Source organism: Lagopus muta, chromosome 6 (assembly GCF_023343835.1).
Source record: "Lagopus muta isolate bLagMut1 chromosome 6, bLagMut1 primary, whole genome shotgun sequence".
In the NCBI taxonomy this organism is placed as follows: domain Eukaryota; kingdom Metazoa; phylum Chordata; class Aves; order Galliformes; family Phasianidae; genus Lagopus; species Lagopus muta.
This window is the reverse complement of record NC_064438.1, coordinates 18,592,478-18,618,620: the sequence shown is the minus strand read 5'-3', so window position 1 is coordinate 18,618,620 and position 26,143 is coordinate 18,592,478. Positions and strand designations below refer to the sequence as shown.

Below are 26,143 nucleotides of genomic sequence, written 5' to 3'. Positions count from 1 at the left end.
GTACTGGGTTGGGTTTTTTTGTAACTTGAAAATTGCCATGTCACCTCCTGTATCTTAATGCAAGAGCGTTGCTTATTTGGAAATGACTTCCAGCACTTTGTTCAGAGTGAATATAAAGTTCCACTAACATAACTTCCATGAATTTGCTTGGAAGTGTGCACATCTTGCTCAAGAATATTTTCTCTATGAAAATGAAATTGTGATTTTCTTCGTTTCATCCAGTATATGCCTTTCTTTGATACGAGTTCATGACAGATTTATGCTTAGAGCAGTGTCTCATCTCATACTTGGAAAGATTTCGAGTCAGGATATTGGAACGGGTGTGCTCTTCATTAGTTTGGGGCCAAATCCTCAAGTCTCCCTTGTGTACAGACAAACCTGGTTAAAGGGTGTGAAGCCTCAAGGGGAAGGACACATAATATGTTCAGTTTTCTTTTAATCGTATGCCATATATCAAAGTGAACGGTGGAACTAATGAAGCATGGTTTCCTATGAATGTGTATCTTGTGGTTGGATTCTCGAGTGTCTAGTAAGATGTGAGCGCTGATTGAAGTTTTTCCCACGGTTGGGGCATTCATAATATCTCGTTGTCTTAAAGGAGTGAGCTCAAGCTTCACTCCTTCTTTCAGACAGGGTATTAATAGATTTTTCTCCTCCACTTGGCAGCTTGTTTTCATTAATCCTGAAAGAACTTCATATCTTTCAGACTTCTACCCCATATCAAATTTAATTAAAATTGGCAATGGGACTCAAAGACTGTTACAGGCCAATTGCAAAAGCCAACAGACAGAAAATATAACCACAAAAGCCTCATTTCCTCAGGAAACCATGCTAAAAAGGGATTCTAACTAAGATGAGATGTTGGAAAACAAAATAAAAGTCTTAGGATATGTCTCTGTACTGAATAAGACGTGGTACATTATGAATGAAAGCACACATGAAATGTTCTGTGTGTATATACAAATACACATATGCGTATACACATATTTGCACGCATACACTCTTGTGTGTGTGTTGCAGGTATCTGTACACACATTCCTAGTTTCTTCCACTAGAGATGTGACACCTTTGAATTACAATCTTAAAACACTACCAGAAACATGGCACAGTTATAAGCAGAATCCAACAATGCTCTACTCAAACAGCAAGGTTAAATATAGTTGTGCATTGGTGCTAAGCAGCATTCATTTCAGAGAGTCCTATTAGAGGGCATGAGTGCACCCAGAAAAAAAAAAAAAAAAGCTCTTTCACCTACATTTGATATATCAGATGGTATTCAAAGTCCAAAGCCTGAAGGCCTCTCTTAATGAAGCTCTTACTGGAGTCAGGAGGAGCTCAGACCAAGCCACAACCTGGCCACTTTGCAGCCATAAGAGCTCAGTTGTTCTGGTCCTCTCATCTGTCCTGGCTGCCGGACTAATCTGAGTACGTGGTGGTACCAGAAACAACCATGGCTGGGCAAGGGAGCAAACCCAGCATTGCAGGAAAACATATTTACAAATCCTTGAACCTTGAACAGTGTATAGCGCACTGTATGCAAATTATTTTATTGCACTACAGGTGTGCTCTGAAAGTAAATTACCCTGATCCCCATTTCCACATTCACCCCAATGAGCCTTAACAGCCAAATAATGGATTTCTCCTTTCTTTGAACTCAAATATTTCAACAACACCGTGTATTAAATGACAGGAAAATACTGAACGCAACATGAAAGGAGAACGAGCAATGCAGAGAAAATGAGTGAATCCCAAAGAGCTCCAACCACAGCGATTGCACTGACATTGATTTGTACAATTGCTTACATTACAACACTGAACTGAACTAAGGGTCTCATTAATTACAAATATGAGGGGGTGTGGAGCCCATAGGGGAGAGAGGCGTACAGCTTTCTGGTTTGTAATACGCACTCTATGCAAAAGACAAAAAAATATCTAAGGCAAAACTGACTGGAACTATTAAACTATGACTCCACCCGTAAGCTATGCAAAGTCTAAAAGTGACTTCTAGCTGAGACAAGCTCAGTGCAGCTCCTCCTGGCGTGTCCAAAAGGGTGGATCTCTTTTGGCGCATTTATCTATGGGATCCTTCCCCATTTTTCCCCTTTTACCATCGTGGCTGAACTTCAAATATAGATTTCACCTGGGCCTATTTTCTTTGAAGTATGTTATGTACACAGTGAAGACACAATCCCTGCTTTTCAGGGCTTGGAGTTTATGGAACAAGTATCTACAGAGTATGTTAAATATTTTATACCATTACTTTGCCTTGGATTGCAGTCAAGCAGTTAAACAGCAATCTAAAATAAATGATACCAGATAATAACTGCAGCTGCAGAGGAACAGATTCTGGATTTTAAGCTTTTTCTTGAAATCTCAAAAGATGGCAATGGGCTGAGCTTTCAAGACATCAGAAACAAAGGAGATGCACAACAAAGCACGTGGCCCTGCTTTACACATACGGTTATTTCAGAAACACAACTGCATTGTACTTGAAATGTCTATGATCAATTAGCTGCTTTGCATTCCAACCACCTATTTTACATCTCCAGCAGCAGGCACAAACCAAATACATGAATGCCGACAGCCTGTTTGCATGTTACCATGAGCTTTCAGTCTTCTGCTGTTTTCTCCCATTTAAAGTGCATTGCTAGCAGGGTACCAGAGTTTAATTCTGAGCCACCACACAAATAAATACAGTTAGGGATGACCCCAAGAGTGCTTTACAGTCTCTATCCATCTATTTTGCAAAAGTTTCACATTCACCCTCAGCATCTATGCCAAAATCCCAGATAAGATACAACTCTGTCAGAACTCACTGTGATCCTTTCCTGTTAGGATCTCTCCTAACCATGCAGATCCACATACAGTAATCACGCACCTCCTTGCTTCAAACCCATTGTTTTAGTGTCCAAAAAAAACAGACAGAAGCCTCCAACAAAAAACTTTTTGCAGGTTGATCCACAGGGATCCACATCACAACTCAAAGCTCAGCTGAGTGCCACCTCACTGTGACCTGTAAGTTACTGTTTCAATGACAGCCCATGCAGTTCTTGTTATATAACATACATGGTGTTTGATGCATTTCATTTTTTAGTCCATCATATGTACCCTTAGGCCACAGCAACAAAACGTGCTTACTGAACAACGCTGCGAGTGTAAAGTTCAACTATTCATTTTTATAAGAAAGTTTTCTAATCCTCCAAACTCTTTGTATTCCAGATTCTGGTTTGGAGCTTTGGGGCCTATGTTTTTCTTTCCTCTGAACTGCACATTCCTATGCTTCTACGTTTCTGGTGTATACAGCTGTGGTTCATATGCATAAAACCACCTTTGCATGTGCAAAACTGGCTCTTGGTAAGCTTTCAGAGAGTATATTGAGACCTTGATCATTTACTGTTGTGGGCTTTTGGAAAGGAAGAGTTGGGTTTATTCTTTTGTTTTCTTTGAACCTTGTTATTAAACGTATATATGAAGGTAAACTGAAAGACTAGAAAAAGGAAGATGAATAGAAAAGGAGCTTTTAGCATTTACCTGCGTTGCAGATAGGATCACAATAAACAAAGTCAAATAAAGCTTGGTTGGAATCTTTTATTACTAAAGATCTGGTTTTCATGATGCACTACAAGGCAACTTTTGTAAGAGATATGTGGTGGTTGTTTTAACATGTTCATATGGATGCTTCAAAATCTTGCATATATATTTTAACCAAAGAGAAGCCTGAGTAGAAAAGCTAGGATCTAGATCTGTATCTGAGCTACCCCTCCGCTCCAGGGTTTGGTTCTTATCTCCCTTTTAACGATGTAATTTAAAGACAAAACCATAGTTCAGTTTCCTTTTTGAGTGAGAACAAAGTTCACTTTATGAATGCAAAAAACAAAAATTTACTTGATTATATGCAAAGTCTCATAGAGTATTTTTCCTCTGTCCCCCCCCCCTTTTTTTTTTTCTCCATAATCCACAATCTTCATATGAACTGGCTTCAATAGACAAGGTACTACTTAGTATAATGAAAATAAAAGAGAGAATTTCAACAGAGGTTTTGTTTGTTTGTTTTTCTAAATCAGAAGCAAACAGAAAGCCAACTACAAGCACATGGTCCTCAAGGCACAGATGTGCCTGACACTACTAGCTGCCAAATGTTGGCACTTTGGAAAATTTTACCCACACTTATGCTAGCTCAGCAGAGGAAACTGAACCTGCCTCTCAACAAGGATCTAGTGTTGGGATCCCTGCTTCCTCCTCACAGCACAGCCTAGATGTACATCTTCTTGCCATGCCTCTAGTTTTTGAGTAAGAAAGAAAATAGCATAACCAATTTTGCTGTCAAAAAGCTCACTCTCCTCATGCAGAAAGTCCATTCACAGATCTGTATCTAAGAGGCAGTCACACGGCTAAATTAAAAGCAAGCCAAGAAAAGGTTCTATTTCTTGTGATAAATGCTCACGTCATTTCTGCACAATCATACGCTTAGAATTTTCTGAATATGTAGACATGGTTGCAAATAACTGACAAAAAAAAGTAGGATTTTTGTTGTTCTTTGGAGATGATCCTGCAAGACGTGGCTGCGACTGGCATATAGCACTCCCTTTATTGCTGTCTGCATCACCTCAGCAAGTTCATGATAATTTGGGCCAGCCATTTTTTCCTGAGTATTTAGAAGTCATTTGCAATAGATTCATCAGTCTTGCCTCAGGGGTACAGAGTCTTGGAAAACACAACAATGGGAAAAACTGCCTTTGCTCTTTATTCTTCTTTCAGCACTTAATACCACACCTCATGGAACAACTCCACACCTTCTTTCATGTCCTTCCTATCTCTCTGGTACATCCTTCCTCTAACCAGGAGCCAGCTCATCTTCCTAATCTCCTTTTACTAAACACCTTTCTTTTGCTTACAATACACTAAATATACAAATGGCCAAAAAGCACTCTAGATACCCCTGTAGCTTGACAAACTACCTACCTATAATTAGGCAAGAACCTCATCAGCTAACAAAATACTACCATCATGTTCTAACACCTTCTCTTTTCCCCTTGGCTCTAGTTCCCCAACCACTTCCCTCCACCTTTCACGACAGCTTCTCTCTGTATTGCCTTGAAGACTGAGTCTGTGTTGGGGGATCTGCTTTCTATGCCGCTAACATAGACTGTGCAACTGATCAGTTATTAGCAAATAATGACAAAAATTGTGGCTTTGTTCATATTTGGCTCTCTTTAGAAGCTGAAACACTTATGTCATAACTGCCACTCTGATGTATAGAGTCTGACATGCACTGCTGCAGCAGCCCATATTTCATAGAGAAGTATGTTTTAACTACTGCCACCACCAGAACTTCTCTTTTTTTTTAGTGGGACTAGTCTGGTTTCAGTAGTAACAACCACTAATTTGCCTACTCCCAAAATAAAAATATCCTTTTCCTCTCCTTGCTTTTTTTGTTTGTTTGTTTGTTTTTTAACAGTTACAGATACTGTGTTTTTACAAAGAGCATCTGCTTGGAAGTTACAGGCTTCTTCTTTGGGGTTGATTTCTGTGTGAGGACTGCACAGAATAAGGAATGTGACTTGGGCACCACAAAAGGGAAGGTGTTCTGGAGGTCTGTGTGAGCAGCTTCTGGTGCCTGGGCAGGAGGAGGAAGGCAGAGACCTCCCCAGCAGGGATGGCAGCCCTACAGACATGGGCACAGTGAGCCCTAGGCATGATAAGGCTGAGAGCAGCTGAGCCTTCACATCCCTGTGCTGCCAGTACCCCACTCAGGACATGCAGCTAACACAGCCTAGAGACTGTTCTACATTAACATTCTTCCAGGGTGGTGCCTGTTGGTTCTACGGACATTAAGCCATATCTTCTCACTTAGAGTTACTGGGCTTTTTGGTGTTGTCCAAAACCTGACTCAGGATAGAGAAAGACATTTTCTTTTTCATTTCCCATACTACCAACTGTTAGCAAGCTGGATTTCACTTTGGAAAATTTCCTGCTTTTGATAGCAGAGATAAAATCTTGAATATAAATGTTGTCCATTTAAGATTTCATACGTAAAAGCCTTACTTATGATTAACAGACAAATTTTCTCATTGAGACTATTTTTTTTTTACATGAATTAATTCAGTTAACAAACTGATAGCATTTGCTCACTAAATACATGAAAGGCATAAATGGGAGTTAGCTATGACAGAGGAGCTGGGAGTTGAGAGCAAAGTGTCCTATCCTAAATAAGGTCCAAGCACAAGCTGCTGGAGGTCTAAGCCAGTCAGCAGCAGCATTTGTGCCTTTATTTCAACCCACTGGCTGCCCAGCCTGATGTCATCACACTCTTCTGCAGTCATGAAAGCAGAAGGGTGTTTCAAGGAAAAGACATAACAGGGGTAGTAGAGGGCTTGTAATGGGAAGGATTATGAGTTACAGTTGATAAGAGAGGGTTTGTACAGCTGAATGTTAACTCCTCTGTTCAAGTCAGACACATTCCCCAGTGCCAGGCTGGGGAATATTGATTCCACCAGAATGACAGTAGCTCCATCCAATACATCTGCTCCTCCAGCACTGCTCTCTAGACTATGAAATATCCCAGGGTGGGCAGGTGTTTGTGAAGGAAAACATGCCCAAACAGCAGCTATCAGTGAAACAGTTCATTGGTGCTCACTGACCATTACTTTGACTGCCATATAGTCTTACGTATTTGTGCATTGAGCAAGCACTTTTATTTGGAACTCTGTTATCTCTTCGATATTTCTTCATCCTGTATTTACTGTGTTAAGAATAAGAGGTTGAGAGACCACTGCCCTGGCATTTTACTCAGCCACGCGCTCCTGGCCCCACGTGGTCAGAACTTCAGGGGAAGCCAAACGTCTCCCGCAGCCACACAGCGCTGGAACACTAGTGAGGTCTCATTCAGGCTTTCTGCCTTCATTAAAAGCAGCCAGAAAAAGTAGGGAGCAAAGTTTTCATGCTCCGCAGCCACCTTCTACAGGCAAAGCAAGAAGGAGCTGTGGAAAACATCTTCCTGCTTTTGTAAAAGCCCAGAGCAGCTTCCTCTGTCTCCTGGCCACAATTAGGGGAGCAACATTTCACAGTGCCTCTCCTCAGCTGGCACAGTGAGAGCTGCCCATCCTGTTTTCATTGATTTCTCCAGTGGCTGCATTAAACAATACAATGGAGTATTTATGTGCCTGTGTTGGGAGCAGGTTGTTAAGTAAAACCCACCGTAAATAGAGCCGTTAATTCAGTTGCTGGCATGGCCCTCTGTTATCTTCTCAATACCTCCCAGAGGGTATTAGCCTTACCCTTTCGTTTGAGTTGGCAGCAGAGTTATTTTTTTGCACCTGCTGCTCTACTCCGATAACAACACAGGTCAGCTTTGATTTGTTGGAATATAAACAAAAGAGCAAAGCCAGGCATCTGCCTCAACAGCCTGGGCCGGTTTGACGATACAGCTTTTCCCATTGGGTTCTGCACAAATGTACTCTTACGATTCTTACGTGAACTCTCTCCTGCTTCATAAATAGTCCTTTGCTACAGAACAGACTGGTGTCAGGAGGACGGCTCAACACCGTACTTTTCCACTGACTGAAATCCCAACAGGGCAAAGTAACACCCTCTTCCAAGACTGACATCAGAAGAGGTGTTGCACAAAACACGTAAAGCAAAATCAGCTGGAAAAAGAGTGGTTTGAAAGTGAGCAGGAGAAACCAGCAAACTGAGTGTAAGGGGCAGAGGATCCTTGCTGAGAGAGAAAGAAAACCGGAAGCATTGGGAAGGTTTGCTTGTCTTCATTCACCTACACACACTCCACCACTCCAGCTGCTATTTACCAAAATAAATTAATAAATGAAATTCACAAGAAGCAGGCATTCAGCTAGGAACAGACTAATTTTAAGGTCTGCTGAAAACTAAGCCTGCAGGGTTCATTTTCTGTAAAAGCATCCATCTATAGCAATTGCAGAAGCACACTAAAAAAAGTGTCCTCAGACAGGGCAGTAAATAGCACAAAGCACAGAAGCGATGGAAGAAACTGGTATTGCCTCCTTATGACAAGTATGAAAATTGAGACACAGAGCTGAAATGATTTGCTAAAGTCATATAAGAAGTCAATGGACGAGTCAGTCCCACTCACATCCTCCAGTGCAAGCTCCATTGCATCATGTTTCCAGCAAAAAATTTCAACATGCAGATTAGCTAAGGATGATCATGTTGTTTGTTGTTGTTGTTAGGGCAAAGAGAAGACATAAAATAAGGGAAATAATTTTCTGTAGAAAAGAAACCTGTTCAGACGGAAGCAAGTCTCTTCTACGCATCATAGTTATTATGTACCTAGTAGAGATTTGAATGTTAACTTAGTCAAACAATTAAATCTACACTTGAAATATTAAATCAAAAAAGCTGCCCTTGACCTATGCATGATCCTGAAAAAGAGCTAGAAATTCCTGAGCTGGCTGAAATTCAAAATTTCTGTTATGTGGAACTGTGGCTATTTCAAGGCTTTTTTTTTCCCCCTTTTTAAATCACAACGAACTTTAAAAAGCAAGTTTCCTTGCAGCAAAGAGGTAGGATTCCCATCTCTATGAGCTGGCATGTAAAAACCTATATTCAAGCTGTTCAAGTAACAAAAGCGCAACTCAGCCTGTTACGCAAAACTGTAGAAGACAAAACATCCAAAGCCACACCACGATATCACTGCAGCAAGCAGCAATGTCACTGCGGGGCGGCTGCACTGGAAGCCCTTGCCTCGTGTGGCTCTGCCCATGTGGGCACCTGGAGACTCCCTCAGAGCTTTGCCACTGTGATTCTGGAGCACACTCTGCGGGTACCAGATCTGACATCCCAAACACAAGCTGTGATGTGGAGCTTGCCATCCTGATCCTACTCTTTCACCAAGTGCTGGAATATCTCTTCCTCCTTATTGCTTTTCTTTCCATTTCATTTCTTTTTACTCTTTTACTTTTGCATTCTATTTGATCAGACTGGCTGACCTAGCTAAGGAAGCTTCTTCTTGGAGACCACCAAAGGCCTGGAGCCAATGAGACAAACAAAAACAGCATCTCCAGTTCTCTCTCTATGGCACAAAAATGCCAGGTCCTCCAGCGTCTGCGCGCTGACCTGCAGGACGGAGGCTGGAGGAGTCAGAAGCAGGGAGAAAAGCTCTTTTCCCTCAGTTCTTTTTGCTTCTCTCTATGAGTATTTATCTCACTTAGTCCTTGAGCTAGCTGGAACAGGTTCCACCAACAAAACTAATGAAAATATTTCTAGGCTCTTTCAAACAACTATTCTCTTCTAAAGAATACTTACTAACATCTGAACTATACCAACTTTAACTTTTTAAATACCATCGAAGCTATACCAACTTGAACATTTTAGGGAGGGGCAGTTAGCAGAGATCCTTATATATCCTTCTTCAGATCCTTGTAAAAGCTGTTTCTGGTTTTTCAATATCAAAGACGCACTGTATCATAAGGCAGGCTAACATTTTGGTGCTAAATTCACCCAAACCTCATTAGCTTTTCACATTATATTAGCACTGATTGTGAACGTCACATCCATCAACACAGTGATGCTGAACACAGCAGCACCCGATGCCGCAGTAGCTGCCGACTTCTGCTCGGGGCTCAGGGAAGGGCCGCCCTGGGCACACAGCTCATGCTCCTGCAGGAAAGCCAAGCAAAGCACTGGGCAAAAGCAGAGGGAGGGAGGGAACTCATCACAGAATCACAGAACTCATAGGCAGCTCAGGCTCAGGATGTTGGCACGAGCAACCCCTCACTCAGTGCAGGACAGCACAAGTCACCCATTTCTGTCTGCTGACAAAATACACTGAACACAAGTCACTTTACATTTTAAAGGATTAAATGAAGGAATTATTCAGACTATCAGACAAAATTGGCTGAATTTCAGGCAAATATTTGAATATCTACTTTAAAAAGTTAGGCAAGAAAGCCCATGCAGGAGATAAGGGATGTGCGTGTGCATGTACTTTGTGCAGCGTGTCTGAGTGTATGCCTATCGGGAGTGGCTGCAGACAGACTGAGAAAGATTTGCTGGATTGACTACAATTTGACTATCATCCAAAAATATTTAATCATTTGTGATTTTAAAGGAAGAAGATAAGTTTCTACCTGTTCTTGCACAGTATTAGAGCTCCATCAAAAGTCTTAGGGAGGGTAAAGATATCTACCAGTCCCTAAATGAAGGAAAATCTGTATCTATTTCACTTTGTACATCACGCTTTTGATAAGTCTCTAAGGATATCTCCTTGTCTAATCACCTATTAATTCAGTCTTCTAAAATGTTTTTCATCTTCCTCTGTCAGAGCAGTTGCCTGGGAACATTAGGAGTGAAGTCTGCTTTACATGAGTGGCATGGCAGATCCCACTGCGAAAGAGATGAGAACAGCACCTTCAATGTGTCAGAATTTGACTCCCTGATAAAGCCCCTTCATGGCCATGCCAATCTATGAGACAATTGCTTAACCAAGCATACTTTAAAAGTGCATCATCAAGATGCAAGCTTCTACACTGTTGTGCAATAGTAATTATAAGCTTCAGTAAAAACCATTAAGAAAGTTTGGGGGTAATCATTATATTGTTCATTTAGTCTCATTCCTGACCATAGCATCTCGGGCAGTTTTACACAGGATCATTAATAACAGAGCAATATAAATTAGTTACTACTCACTGCCAGGTGAAAGAGAGAATCCAGAACAGTTTTGAAAAATATATATATTTTTATGATGGTGGCACCAGAAATCTGGACAACAGAGTATATTTTTACACATAGAAGCTCAATCCTTACAGACACGCAGGAGCTCAGGAAGCTTTTCTGGCTACAAATGATTGCAGACTGAGAAAATATCTTAAGAGGTTACGCCACTGCATTTCCTCTCCAATAGGCAGGATTTTTTATTTTATTCTTCGTATTTGCAGATCCTCCAAATAGAATGGCTTTCTTTTCACCACTGCAAAGCAATTCTTTTTCATTGCCCAATCTCTTTGGTCTATGACCAGCCACTACTCAGCTAGCTGTTTTTTTCTACTAGCTCTCATACTCTTTCCTGTGAAGCACATTTTACAAGATCAGCAAAGGAATAGGTAATGACAACCATGTGCAAAGTCAGCTTTTGGAAAGGGAGCCTTTCAGGGATCGTCCTCATAGAGAGACACGCAAAGTGCCAACTGCCAGTTGGTTGCTCCACTGGCTACGTGACTCCATGTTTACTCATTCTCACCCATCTATAGGCCAACAACCAACAAATGTCCCAAGCATTTTAGGCATTCAGTGAGGGATTTGCTTCAAGTTGCACCCCTAATACAGCTCAAAACATCTATCATACTAAGGAAAGACGGGTAGCATCCCCAGAAAACAAATTAATCCTTACTTTTCCATATGCCAACTGTACGAACAAACCCTTCTTAGTTTATGCTTTCTATCAGTAGTTTTACTCATGAATTTTGCCTTCACCAAGTCTGCAGTGTCCCTGGTTAATCAGGGGCTGAAATACACACAAACTGCAGTATGGGCTGAAGGTTAGCACAGGGAGAAGGAGCAGCCGACACCCGAGGCACCTTTGAGGTTGGGTGGGTGACCAAAGCCAGTGGGTTTGCTGAAGATAGGGGGTCATTTTTGGTGCTCACGATGAACTTATCATTAGGAAGAGAACTCCGTAAGTTTATCCTTAAAACCTTAGCAATAGCTAAGCTGCCAGACTGGACAAAACACTCAACAAAACATCACAAACTGCGCAAGGTAAAGAAATTGTTAGCATTTCTGTTCATTTCCTCATGTGCAGCAATGCCTTTATATTTGATTCTACCACATGCTGACATCATGTGTCATTTGCAATGACAGCAGACAATTAAGCTTGTGACCCTTTTCTTTTTATGTGCTGTTTACTGCAGGAGCGCCTAGACTTCAGCAAGAATTCCTTCTTCACAACAGAAGGAAGACTTACGAGGAGAGCACTGTAAGACCATAGGAAATCCCATAGAGGGTGGTCAAACTTCCATCAAAACAAGAAGGGGTCATTCATCTATTTGTAGTTTAGTCTCGGCACTCTGACTTAATTTTTAAGCCAGTTAGCTCCGTCTCACTGTTCTGGTACCATGGGCTATTGCTCCAGTCCATGGAGGTGGTGTTGGCTGTATCGCAGACGGAGCTCAGACAATTCTGTGCGAACTGAAGCACATCAACAGCAACAGAAAAAAAGTAACTGTAGACTCCACAGAACAAACCCCGGTAAATCTGCAATCAGTGGAAAAACTGCCGGGAGAAGATTGAATGATTTGGTCCCAACATTAAGCTAGACAGAGTAAGTAAGGGGTGAGCAAAGGAGAGACGGCAAGTATTGATTCTGGAAAGGTGTCGCGGACAGCTCTCCGAGCTCACAAAGGCAAAGTCATTTAACCTCTGCTTTAAGAACTGACCATATATACTTCTTCAGCATGTACAGAAATTAATTCTCCTAGAATTTATTTGTTTGATTTGCTGTGGGAGAGGCAACAGACTAACACAACAGTCCTGTCTGGACAGAGACACCTACAGAAATCCTTCATTTTCCTCTCTAATCTCTCTTCATCTGTGTCTCTGGATGAATTTTCCTCTTTAGTTTGATCTCTCTCCATCGCAATTTGTTACCTCGCACCTCCCAGACAGAACAAGTACTGATTTTAACAGTAAAACTCACTGGTAATGAAAAGAAGTGAAGTAAGTTCAGTTGGAGCCAAATTATTTGTCTTAGTCCAGCTCTCCAACAGTTTGTTTTCACCACGTCTGAAAACTCGTAACAACTTGAGAATATCTGAAGTAATATAACATCGCTGTGGCAATACCACAAGCAAATAATGACAAGCAAATATTTCCCATGTTAAAAAGACCACATTCTATTAACTGAGCTCACCCTCACTGGGATAATAACAATTGTTGTCACCTCACAAACTGCTATGAAGCATTACCTAATTTCTGCTGGGGTAGAAACACAATTCTGCTCTGATACAGGTTTATTTATTACTGTGACTTGGGAAGAATATACTCTTATTTTCTTGGGGGATTTATAATAACCACTAGGACTAGGAAAAATAAAAATAAAAAAAAATGCAAGCAAACAACATCAGCGCTATTAATGGTAACACTGTCCCCGCATGTAGGACCAAGACAAAGAGGTGAGAAGGGGGTCTGGAGGACAACAACTCCACAAAAATCAACCATGCTAAATAAACTTCTGATCCAGAGCTTTCAGAAGGGGGAAGGCATCACCTTTTAGGAGAAAAAAAAATTACTTCTGGGGGCAGAAACACAAATATATTGACTCATAGTTTTTATGTGCTTGGCTTTGCTGCTCCTACTGCGTGTGACCACTCCTGACATCCAAATTTTACAGAGGATATTGAAAAATTAGAGACAATCATCAAAGAGATCAAAGGACAGAAAAATGTACAGTGGAACTAACAAAGATTTTTCCGTGAGATGGAAGAGCCTATGGTACTCAATGCATTTGTATAAGATAAGACTGATGGTGGACTTGTTCACAGCTCCAAACAGCTACCACAGTAAGGAACAGAAATTTGTGACTCAGGGGGATTTTGTGTTGGCTATCAAAAGGTAACAGAACCCAGTGGCTGAATGTTGAAGTTAGACCAAGTCAGACTGAAAATGAGACAAAATATTTTAGAGGAACGGTGCTTAAAAAGTTAATTTAAAAGTTCTGTTGAATTTCCCATTGTTGGACTTACAGGCTTTTATTTTTTTTTCTTCAAGTTTGGAAGTTTTCTAAAATATAAGCTCTACTTCAAGCCCTCTACTTCTGAATTCCTCTAATTCTGGGAAATCCTACTGTTATCACAACAGTCACTTCTGGTTTTAAAACCTGCAAGGGCCAGGAATTAAAGTGTCATTAACTGCGATATTTGTTGGTAAAGTACCTTAATCCTGCTGTTTTTCTAGTTTTAATTGCAGCTGTTCTCTCTGGTTTCTACATTTGCATTAAGTATAAACCTGCTCTGTTTTTCAGCTGTGGTACTTTCTACAGTGCAAAACAGATGTCAGAAAAGTGGCTTAAATTGCTACCCACAAATTTGCTATCAAAACAGTACTTAAAGGAGTGCTTTTTACTATTATTATTATCCCTCTCAAATTTTCACAAATTAGAGGAAATGTTGCTACAAGATAGCTGTACTGAATGCAGTGACGAGTGTACAAGTAAAATCACTCAGTGAAACTTTAAGCTCAAGGTCCATTTCTATCTTAACAAAGCAGTTTCATTTCAAAAATGAACATGAAAACGTAGAAGAAAAGGTGACATACGTTTAGATGCAATAATCTAAAAGTTCACTTCTGATAAAATTAAATAACTCTAAAATTATGTATAACGCAAGAGCACCCGCTTAAAATGCCTCATGGATAAAATACAAATATTTATCATAATGCCCATCACATATATTTTACACAATCATTGTAGATTTCAAGTAACTCTTTCCTTATGTGCACCTCTACCATTCCTTAAACCAAATTTTTAAAGTCTCTTTCTTACTGTGTCTATACCTTAAGGGGCCAATTCTGGTTCTATTCAAATAAAATTACCATTGGAAGAGAAGCAAATTAAACAAGAGGAGACACTGCAGGTCTCTGTTCATGCTGTATTTACCAATTCAGTACTTGAGATCCCTTCTCTGGGGTGCTTTAACTTAGATGGGACTGAGAGCGACGATTCCCCTCACCACTGGAGCTGCCAAGAGACTCCCTTGAGAACAGAGCTGGGCCAAGTTATAAACTCCTTTAGTATTTCTTTGTCATCAGTACAATCACCATCAATACCTCTTCCCTAAAATCACCAGAAGTGCCATCCTAGTGAAGGGTCTCTGTTACATGGCGCTAGTGCTAGTGAGAAGGTCTACTTTCTCATCCCTTGCCTTACTGAACAGATGACCTCTCATCATTTGAACAACAAAATTGACACCAAAATTATTATTCTCAGATATATCATAATAACAAGGGTCCTCAGAACCTTTGAGTAATTCTGAGGAAGCCAGTGGCTCAGTGTGAGGTCAGTGACATTCTGCATGAATAAAGATAGTAGATCTGGCCCCAATCAAACATAAACACAACAAGATTATTTAAACATAAGTAAGGTTCAAGTTCAAAATAGGTAAATAGAAGTATATACTGTAATGTTAAAAAAAAAAAAAAAAAAAAAGCCTTTTGATCTAATGAGCTTAGCTCCTGTTCCAAACTGGGAAGGGAGGGGCTCGGTAGGGTGGGCATGAGTCCAGCAGACAGTTCTTTTTTTTTTTTTTCATTGGTGTTAATTTAAAGGAAGCATATAAAAAATAATAACCCAAACACCTTACCTCATTTAGCTGCAGATTCTGGAGTGGAAATCCTTAACTGAGGCAATGGAAAGACAGTCTGAAGAACGGTAGGTAGGGTAAACACAGGTACTAGGTTATCTCTTCTAAAGACTCCCAGGAGTGAAGATAAATGGATGTGATATTAATTTTAAAACATTTTGCTGAACACTCAGGCAGCCAATGGGGGAATTCCTTAGGTCACTTCCTGTTCATTTGATTGGGTCTGCAACGACAACAACCTAGACGAGGTTGGGAGCATTTGCATAAGGCCAGCTCAGTCCTCAGTATTCAAAGAGAACAGGTCTAACCAGGTTACACGTGTGGCTCCAGAACAAAAGAGAAACTTGGTAATGGATGAGGGATTGATTTCTTTGTAGTTGTTTTTTTAAGACCATCCCTTTTTTTTTTTTTTTTTTTTTTTTTTAAATGGAGGTTATTTCAGGTAGATAGGGAGATTATAATTAGAATGAGGAGAAGTGAAAAGCAGGAATGTCCTAACTTAAAAATAGGCTGGAAATAACATTAGAAGATGCATAGTAGAAAATAGCCCTGTGCTGCCTGGCAGGTGATTGGACAAGCCAATACTATGGACTTGATTCTTTCTTTTCATACTTTGAGCTTCCTGTGAAATGAATGAGTCTCCATAAGGGGGAGTCTCTTGTTCCTCCAGCTTCTCCAGGTATGTGAGAGAAGTAAGAAAAAAGGAAAAAATGCAAACAAAATCTTTAGTTTATGTGTAAATAGGGATGAGTATAAAAAGACAGCTATACAAAGATCAGCAAGGAAAAAAAAATCTGCAGGTGAGCTTCTGGTTTTATATTTATCTGCTTTAAGCTTCCTGATTTTTAGGGTTCTGACCAGCAAGGGAGAGCTAAAACTTTTCTTAAGGCACTCCACAGACCATAGGAGTCAGGCAAAATCTTTTTCTTTGCTCCTCCAAGCCACAGGGAGGGCACTGGATTAGAGGCTTTCACTAATCCAGTCCTGAGTTCAACTCTTGGCTGAGATGAAAAGCACGGAAGGGCTGTTTCCTCATGAAATACTTGGTCTCAAAAGACAGTTCTGAGAATCTGGCCTTGATTATGTACAAGTTACTTCTCCAGCTTGCAATCAGCAACCTGTGTGAGAAATGAGGTACCTAAAATATGAATCCTCACCTATCACAATTTACTGACATAGGAAAGTTTCAATGTTTTGTTAATTTGTATGCATAAGACAATAATAGCTGAATATTTTTATTCCATGATTTTTCAGAGGTCTATATGAAAAGAATTTTCCAGCCACCTTTCATTTTTGGTTCCAGGGCCCTGGAATCTCCCTCTGAACAGACACCAACAAGCACTCTCGGTGCTAGATTCACACATCACAGGGAATGAATCGTCCTTCAACAGTCAAAGACACTATTAATTATTAATCAGGACAACTGTCAGTGTAGAGGAAACATTTCAGACACATTACTTACTCTGAACCTGATTTCAAGATCAATCTCACTCTTGAGGAATGTCACCTTTGTTCCTATCATCCACACTGAAGATATTAAAATCTAAGTTGGTTTCATTCACACTAATAAGGTGTGCCTGAACACGAGCGATGTTTAAGAAGATCCCATTGCTTTTCACCCAAGGTAAAGTCAAGTTTCATGGCTGCTCATCTCGATTCTCACTTATCAAAGAAAGTTGACCCTGATGAAGAAGGCAGCTGTAAATTTCCATCTTGGGAGCAGTACCATCTTGGAATTACAACACCAATGGCTAAGGATGTCCATGAAAACAGCGAGGCAACTGCTCAGAGTCTTCACAAGTAAGTCAAGTATCTGTGAGGTTTTTCTAAGTACTCATGTCACCAAGTCTAAGTATTTGCATACCAGTTCATCTCTTGGGTGAGCATTCATACTAAAGCTTTCATCATTAAAATAATGCCTTATCATCATATCAGCATGAGTGATCAATCCAGAGCAGGAGAACAGGAAAAAGTTAAGAAGTAAGCAAAGAATAAGAAAGCAATAAAGAGCATTTCCCTTCCCTGGAAAGACATCGTTAACAAGGAAGCCACCACATCTTACACCGCCCCCTTGAGTAAATGCTGAAGATGAATGTCTCATCATATGCTGCAGCAGCATCACAGGAAGATATGACCACAGGATCTCAACATGGCTACAGATATCAGACTTTTCCTACTGTCAGTAAGGGCACAAGCAAAAGTGGCAGAACTTTGATTCAAATACGGTACTTAGACTGGTATGTCACTTTGTGTTTGTGTGGCTGCAAGCCTTTTCTGTCTCAGCTCCCAAGGGCAGAGACAGCTCTGGTTGCTAAGGCCCAGAATACTTCCAGACAGACAAAAAAAAAAAAGCACATTGTACCAACAGGTCTGGGCAAGGTGAGGCTAACTTGGCCAGCATACCAGCATGCATTATTTAAGTAGTGTTCTATTTTCAAAGGCAGGGTGCCACACAGGGTGGTGGCTTCTTAAATTTACTGCCCTACCAGGCCAGCTATGCTGCCCCCATGCTCCTGATTATGCTTATTGACACTTACATGTGGTTCAGCGCAGAGAGTATTACAGGTGGCTTTTGGAGACAGGCAGACTTTTCCCTCTTCATATTCTTCTGCAGCGCTAGAACCACAAAATTAGCATGATTTTGGTCCCCACACAATTCTAGGTGGCAGAGGAAACATGAAAACCTCTCTAATTAGGAGCTAAGAGGCCATGTTCACAGGATGGTTGTAGTGTCAGTACAGATTCTCAGAATTAATTTAATTGCAACCATCAAGCATGGAGGAAATTATCTAAATCAGTCTAGATTCTTAAATTGGCGTCTGACACCTGATGAAAACAGAGAACAAATGTGTGATAATTCCTACTTTTCCAGTGATATTCTATGCTTCATTTGTTAAATTTCAGTGGAATATCAAAAGGAAAGCATAAGAAGCTGATAGGTATGTTAGACATGCCCAGCAATCAGAACCGAGTGTACAATGTGTCTTCAGTCTTCTACAGCAAAATCAGAAGTGACTCATAAAATCTGCTGTAGAATAATACAATTTCTGTAAGAACTTCAGAAAGACCACAAGGAGCAGAACAGAAGCTATTTCCAAACAGATTTGATGTTACAGGCAAGCACCACCTATTACTATAGTTGCATACTACCTAGGCTTGCAAGACAATTTTTTCTTTACAGGTTTCTGAATTCTCTGCCTTAGCTGTTTAGATAAACTGAAATTTCCCATCATGTGAACTATATTTGTATACTTTTCATCCTTAATAGTGTATAATATATCTCCAGGAAATTAAAAAAAAAAAAAAAGAGAGAATACTTTTCCTTACATTCACAGTTAAAACTACTCCTGCCTTTTTTTTTTGGAAAGCTCAGGAACTTGAAGCAAGGATGGATCACAGCTGGCTAATGAGTTAAAGACATGCTATTTACCACTTTCAGTAAGATCCACTCACGTTTGGAGAGCTTAAAGCTCCTCGTCAAATCAGAACCCACATAATGAACTCCACACTGAGGAGCTGCATACCCTGCAGCTTCCTTGCACACCAAGTGTGCTCCATTTCCCACGTTCACAGCTAACAAAGGCTATTCTTGTTCACATCCACCCTTCTGAAAAGACAGATTTTCCAGTGAGTCCCCCATTTGGCCCAACAGCAACACTCAGTTCATCAGGCAGAGGTCTGAGCTGGGCTGTAGTTCCTGGGTTTAACTCACAGTGATGAAACAACAGCCCTTTCACTTCACATTTAAAATAAATAATGCAGAATGCATACTGAAGAAACAGAAGTAGAAGGACGCATTAACATTGTGACAAGTTGAGCAGTACTGTACTTAAGGCAGAGACAAAATGGTACTCATTTGAAGCCAAGCTAACCAACATTATGTATTCAGGGAGTGGCCCTCAGCTGTATTTGCTGCACATGAATCAAAGTTGCTCTGAAAACTTGTATTCATTTCCTCATGAGTTTTCTTATAGTGTTAATCCTCATGGTATTTGAGGTATTATAGTAATACATTTATTCGTAATATAAATAAACATTTAATGCATGTACAGCAGTGTATTACATTATGTTAATGCATTAGCACTAATACTACAGTATTAGCACCAAAACACTTATTTATCTTTACGCTGCCCTAGTGAAGTAACATAATAATTTATTATCCTTATTTTAATGGGGAATTCTAAAAAGATCAAGGTGAAGGTGTTTAATAATTCAAGGTATCCATTCTGAGATGCCTAAGAATGTGTATTTAGAGTGCTTGGTTTTCAATAGCTAGGTGAAGTACTGAAAGGTCTCTCCCATTCACTTCTGTTTCAGATTTTAGTGCTCAGCAGTTTCATACATCAGATGTCTTTCTCACAGGAAAGGAGAACTTTTTCTGCATACGAACAAACGGTGACATCAGTCTAGAAAACAGCTTAAGTATTTTGTCTGGATTTTTCCAAATGTATTCAATCTAAAGCAAAACTCCTTACAGCCCTTTTGGTCAACATTTGGATAAATTATAAGTAAAGGTAGTAACAGTGAGGAGTTAGGCAATGGCCTCAGAGTATCAGCTCTGCATATGATTCTAGGAAGGTTCAATCTCTAAACCTACACAGCTACATGCAATAATATTTCTTCAGCTTCCTCACAATCCCCCATCTGTCATACCAACAACATGCTGCAAACTGGAACTGATGAACTAGAAATAGTTGAGTAACAGAGCTCTTTGGTTTTGAATGCTCTCATGATGCGAAGTTCTCCAAAACCAAGTATGCCGTGGAACAGGCGTACGCTCCAATGAAAAAAGTGATAAAGTGAACCCCCTCAAGTTCCTCCCAGCAAAGCCAATTGCCAGCCAGAGGTACCACCTAAGCACTGCTTTTTCTCCTGGTGGTACACAGCCTCTGTCTTGATTCTTCAGCCCCCTTTTCACAGAGGAGAACTGAGGGAGACGTTTTCTCAGAAAATCCACAGTGATTTCTCTTATTGTGCTAGTCCAAAGGTGAAGACAAGTCTGAGTCCAGCACCTGTTACTGTTATCTGTTACTTAAACAATTTACAGGAAAAACACGCAAGAATCTTTGCAAGGATCACTGCAATTCTGCCCATGGTCTGCAAGAAATATTCAGGGATAAAGACCATAGAAACCTGAGCTGAGGATAGAGTAGAAAGCAAATAAAACTACAAATAACATTAAGCTTTCCATGGAAAAGGTAAGAGTAGAAAAGGGCTAAAATAAACCAGCAGGGCAAATAGAATACCTTAGTCAAACACTGAAGGAAAAATGTAAATCCTAGAAAGAATATGAGCTTATTATTAATTACGTATTTGTTTCATTCTCCCCTGTTGTACAGGTCAAACCAACTCAGTGTAACAGCACAGTGGCATCCAGCCACTCCTTTGTGCAAGAGCTTCCATTGTTGCTCATACTGGTGGGAATAAACAGGTATGAGAAGTGGGGAAGGAGAGATTTCAAATAATAAATAATGGCCGTGGCAAATAAAAATGTGTACCACTGAGGAGATAGTTCAGTGCAGCACCTGATTTGCTTTTCACTTGGACAAAAAACTGTAAGGAGTCACTAGGATCAACTGCCAAGAAACCATTTACAAGACCTAAAAGCTGTGTTTTTCATCCATGTGAACCCATGCAGTCCCATAAACTTTTGTGAGATTTTAACAATATATATATATCCAACAGCATTTGCGAACATAGCTCTGTGCATTGCCTGTTCAGGCGCCAAAAATCATCGCTTTAACTATCTGTTACATAAAGTCTCCTTTTCAGTGGTGCTTCTTTCTGTAGGAAATGATGGATGTATATAATCATTTATGTATATCAGAGGGCTATATGCATCAAAGGGGATGAGAAATTGTTGATTGAGTGTTTTGTCATTAAGAATTTCTAAGCCCAAATGGGGATTATTATGAGCCTAGACTATGGAATGCTTTCTCAGAGAAAAGGCATCACAACTTTGTGCAATAGCAGACATTAAGACACAACAGGCACAGCACAATGACCTAATTGGTCTTTTCTACCTGCTGTGGTTTCAATCTCTTACCAAATACTTTGATGCTGCTGGGACCAAAACAAATCACGCTTTTGATTTTAAGAACATAAAACTATCTTTCCATGAATGCAAGCACAAAGATAAAGAGTACAAATATAGCAAGATAAACTTTTAGTTGGGCAGAGATACTCTTTCTTGTACATTCACAGCCTGCAACCTGGTAAAACCACAGGGGCCAGAAGAGGCAAAGCCATTCCTATGAGTGTTGTACCTCACTCTCCCCAAATCTGGTGAATATGGAAGGATGTTTGCACTAAGACCCACTGGTAACCCTGTAGTCAGAGCCATTGATTTCTCAGACATTGGATCTGAAGCACAATTAGAGAGCTCAGAAAGAGATCTTGCATCACAGACACCTTGTTTTTGAAGTACAGAGAAGAAAAAGTAGGGATAAGCACTGTAGGATGGCTGGACAGAGTTCAAATCCATTCTTGTGCATAGGCCCTCATCAATGACTCTACATCACAGTATTTGAGGTTGGTGTTTCATATACAGTATATAAATGTCAAGCGTCTTAGGAAATCTACTTATGCTAAGTGAATCACACCTGCAGCATTTCAATGTTAATCCAATTCTTTTTTGAGTGAAACTTTTCCTAATTTAAGAAAGCTGGATTTCGTAAGGAGTGCTCTTTGTAAACCCTCGAAGAGTACATAGGGTTTGAATATTCCAAACATCAAAAGCTGTTCAGAAGAGAGTTTGATCTGAAATAATCTCCAGCAGAGACCTAAAAGTAGCACATCATTTCTTTATGCTCTGAAAAAGCAGAAGATTAAAAAGTAAGCACAGCAGGCCACTAGAGGAGCAGTTACGTATCATAAGGACACACAAAGGAGTCTACAAAATAGGAATGAAAAGTGATAGCAGCAACACTTACTTGAACATTTAAGTTGTTCATACCATAATCAGCTATTTTTCAAGGCAGCCAACCTTTTAAGCTGCATGTAGTGACAAAAATGAAATAGAGACAAAGAGTCAAGGACGTCCCTAGACACAAAAACCCATGCACATACTTAGAGCAAAAGCAGTTCAAGGACAGACAGCAAAACACAGGCCCCTGCAGAGTAGAGAGCAGACTGTCTGGGATGCCAGGTGTCTGACTGTGAGACTATGGATTTGATTAGTTATGAGGAATTTATGGCACCAGTGCTGCTCCCTTGGGTTGCTCAACTAGGAATACGCCCAACAGAGACCCATGGCAGCATGAATATGTGGGTGACCAAGCTTCTCACACTTCATGACATTGGAGAGTAATAATATTCTAAATAAGTGCATTTTCATGAATGCTTGCATGCATGTGGGTGAGCATTACATGGCTGAATGACTGAGGAGGGGATAAAGTAACAAACTCATTATGTATATGTCTGTCCTGGTGCATAAATGTGAGCTGAGTGCATACAGATTGGTACATTCATCTATTTGAGAAGAGGTATTAGAGGCCTCCAAGGTTTCAGCCTTCACAGACAGGGAGTGGATATGTCTGCCATAAGGCAAGGCTGGAATAGCTGAACAGTAGCAAATGAAGGGATTTAAGACCTGCGTAGTTACAAAGGACATTAAAAGTCCAAGTCGTCGTTGTTCAGATTGGCCTTAGAAATCATACCTGGACAGATCGTTTGGGGACATCTCAAAGCAGGCAGCTGCAAGACAGCATGACACGTGCACAGTTCGTAGGTTATCCTCCAATCTTGCAGTCACGACAGGATTTCCTTTGCCAGCATCGATGGGGGAAGTGAGGGTTAACCCTTGGACACAGCTACAGCAGGCAAACCTTTCCAAACCAGTTTATCCCAACTCCAGTATCTACACAATGCTCAATGCCCGTGAGATGCAAATATCTGGTTTATGATTAACTGTGTTAAAATTCCATGGAACTGCAAGTACTTTTATTTGTTTGTATAATGAAATTAAAACAGCGCACCCTTTCCTTACTAAACTTCAACTTTGCTAGCAGTTAAAAAGAAATATGAAACTTTCAGTAGATATACGTGCTATATCCTGGTATGCCCCGAGTTCAGCCTTTGTCCTTAGAGTTCTGCTGCATTAATCTTTGAAATGGGCTGTCCATGTCTGAAAGCTATAGTATAACCCAGACACCTTTCACTCTATGACTATCTCACTTTTGTAATGCTTAGATCTGGCAAATCATTTTGACATGTAGCATGATCTCAGCTGAAAGTACACGTACATTCTTTTTGCCTGAAGAAAGGCCCATTTTATTCAGGTATGTAGCTGTTTGGCCAGCAAGCACTGAAGAGCTGCATTGCCTTTTACCAACGAGGCTGATGGATCCCAGAAAATGACCATGTGAACAGAGTCACACGTAGTGCAGTGAGGCACACTGGCATGAAGCTGGTACTTCATCATCCCTGTACAGGGTTACTGCATTACACTGCATTACTCAGAATTAATTACTTGATTTATTTAAAAAGAAAAACCTTCTCCCAGGTTTCTCCCATGCCCTTTCTGAAATGGCTTTTAGCAGCTGGCATGGTGCATCTGTGGGAGGAAAGAATGAGAAAAATTGGAGTGACTTTAGTAGGACTCATTCTCATTCTGTGGCTTGCAAACTAGACTCAGTGACCCACAGCAACACTGCCCTGAATTTCAAAGGAGTGAGTCCCTCCTTGAGCTGCTCCCTTTTCTTCTAGTAAGCTAGCAAAAGCCTTGGAGCTGGAGTTGTGTTCTTCAGGAATCTCCACCACTGGTCTCATGCCCCGTAGCCAATCCTTCTACTGACACACAGTTTCAACAGGAAAACTCTACAAGTCTATTTTGCACAAAAATAAATCTATGTAAGTGCGAGGACACATTAACAGGCAGATGGAATCACACTAGTAGTGGGAACAGATCCTCCAAAAAGAGTGAACTGGTTGATTTAGCAGGCAGGTGGCCTCACCACGCATTTACACACGTACACATCACAGAAATGCCTCAAGAACATACCTGAGAGAAACACTTATGAAGCAGCCATATCCAGAAGAAAAAATTGACCTGGTCTTTATGGGGATTCCTGATGAGGAGATTACACAGTTGCAACTAAAATGATCTGGCTGTTCATTAGTACCAACTACATCACTTAGCTATTGGCCTTGATCTATTCAGAATGGTCATTGGCACAATGTGCTTACTTCTGAACACTTTTGAATGTGGATGAAAAGTGCACAACAAGCATGTTCTTGGATCATAACAGCTAGCATGGGAAATTTTGTTAACATGCTCCAAATTTACAAAAAGAGGAAAAAGAGCAAAGATGAGGAGAGAGGAGTGAAAAATGGGAAAATACTGGATTTTTCAACTTACAGAGTGTATAAGAAGTGGTCATTTTCTGCATTTCTTTTCTACCACTGTACACTTGGATGTATGTATTTCATACAGTAATTCAAGCTGGAATGGACCCGAGGAAGTCCTGCATCCAACCTCCTGCTGAAAACAGTGTTGGCTAAGAGATCAGACCACACTGATACAGGTTCTAGGGTTCTGTTTAACCATCTAAATCAGTTCCTTGATCAATCAGGTGTTTTTTCATGAATTGAAACCACTATGTAGACACCATTGTAGTGTCTAGCATTCATAAAGGTACTTCTTGTACCACTTCTTTGTGAGAGTATTCAGTCATTTATTATAATCTGGAAATAAGCTTATTCCAGTCATTTAACTCAGTTTTGCCCTGTTCACGTTCATCCAAGTGCTCCAGATGTAATCTGTCATATTCCTTTTGCAACACTACTTGGAGTTACTTTCATCTTCAAACTATATATCACATCCATACCCACATCTCTAATAATGTGAAACTGAGGCATCTTGAAATCCAGTGCCTATAAGGGTGCAAGTTCAAAGAAAGCAGCAAGCTATTCCTGTGCAATTGTGAATAGGAAAAAATAACAGAAGTGCATCCTGCTGAAAACAACAGTTAATCAACTGCTAAATATCACCTTTACCATTTTTTTTTTTTCCATGAAACAGATTTGCATAGAACCAGCTCTGTTCCCAGCATCAGCACTCATCACTGAAAGATGCAAAGAAAAAGAAGCAGTACTGGAACTTTCAGGCACCTCAGCAGTATTGCTGTCCCAAGCATTCATCATCTTAAGACAAGAACATGACCGTAACGTGAGTTTCTAACAACTGTATTTCCAGAACTATTTTGGAACATAATTCTTCAAGAAATGTATTTTGTTTACAAAAATAAAAGCTGTGGGATGTATGCCTTAGTGTCCAAACATAACATTTTTGGTCTGCAAGTTCCAGGTCAGGAATTTAATTCTCCTAGTTGATATTGAATTATTATTATTACAAACAGAATGAAAAAGATGAAGAGAAGGAGGGAGAAAGAGAGGGTAAGATTCTAGCAGTCATCTGTTAGGCCTCCTTTGATGACAGTCTTATTTTGAGATGCAAGTTAAAAACCACAAAGTACATATAAAACAAAATACACTTTAAAAACATAATCCAGAATGGATTTAATTTAGATATGCAAATGAATATAAATACGTATGTATTATATACATACTATTTTGGCTAAAATAATCTAAATAGAAGTGACCATTTGCAGCATTTAGAAATGAACCCAAACTACACCACATGCTTTTGTTGAGATCCGACAGCCAATAGGAAGCTTCCAACTGATGCAAAGCTTCGCAAAAAGAAATTATTTGCTGTGCACTTCTGACAGATCTCTAACACCTACGCTGTCAGACCTCAGAGTTCAACTTCATTGCTTTTTCAGATGTCCTCTTAACACGGAATCTTATCTTATTCA

At 40.2% G+C, this 26,143-nt stretch overlaps 1 protein-coding gene across 5 annotated transcripts in view; it reads right to left on the bottom strand.

Annotated features, from left to right (window-relative positions):
• EHF (ETS homologous factor) overlaps window positions 1–26,143 on the bottom strand; it is a 90,927-nt gene that overhangs the window by 18,498 nt on the left and 46,286 nt on the right. Inside the window, exon 1 of one of the 5 annotated variants that reach the window (XM_048949862.1) lies at window positions 22,985–23,141. The exons of 3 other annotated variants lie outside the window; for them this stretch is intronic. The gene's annotated coding sequence lies outside the window, so the exon portion shown is untranslated. Of the gene's footprint in view, window positions 1–15,326; window positions 15,455–22,984; window positions 23,142–26,143 lie in introns of those variants that run through there. One more of the 5 variants, XM_048949857.1, reaches the window with a different exon arrangement.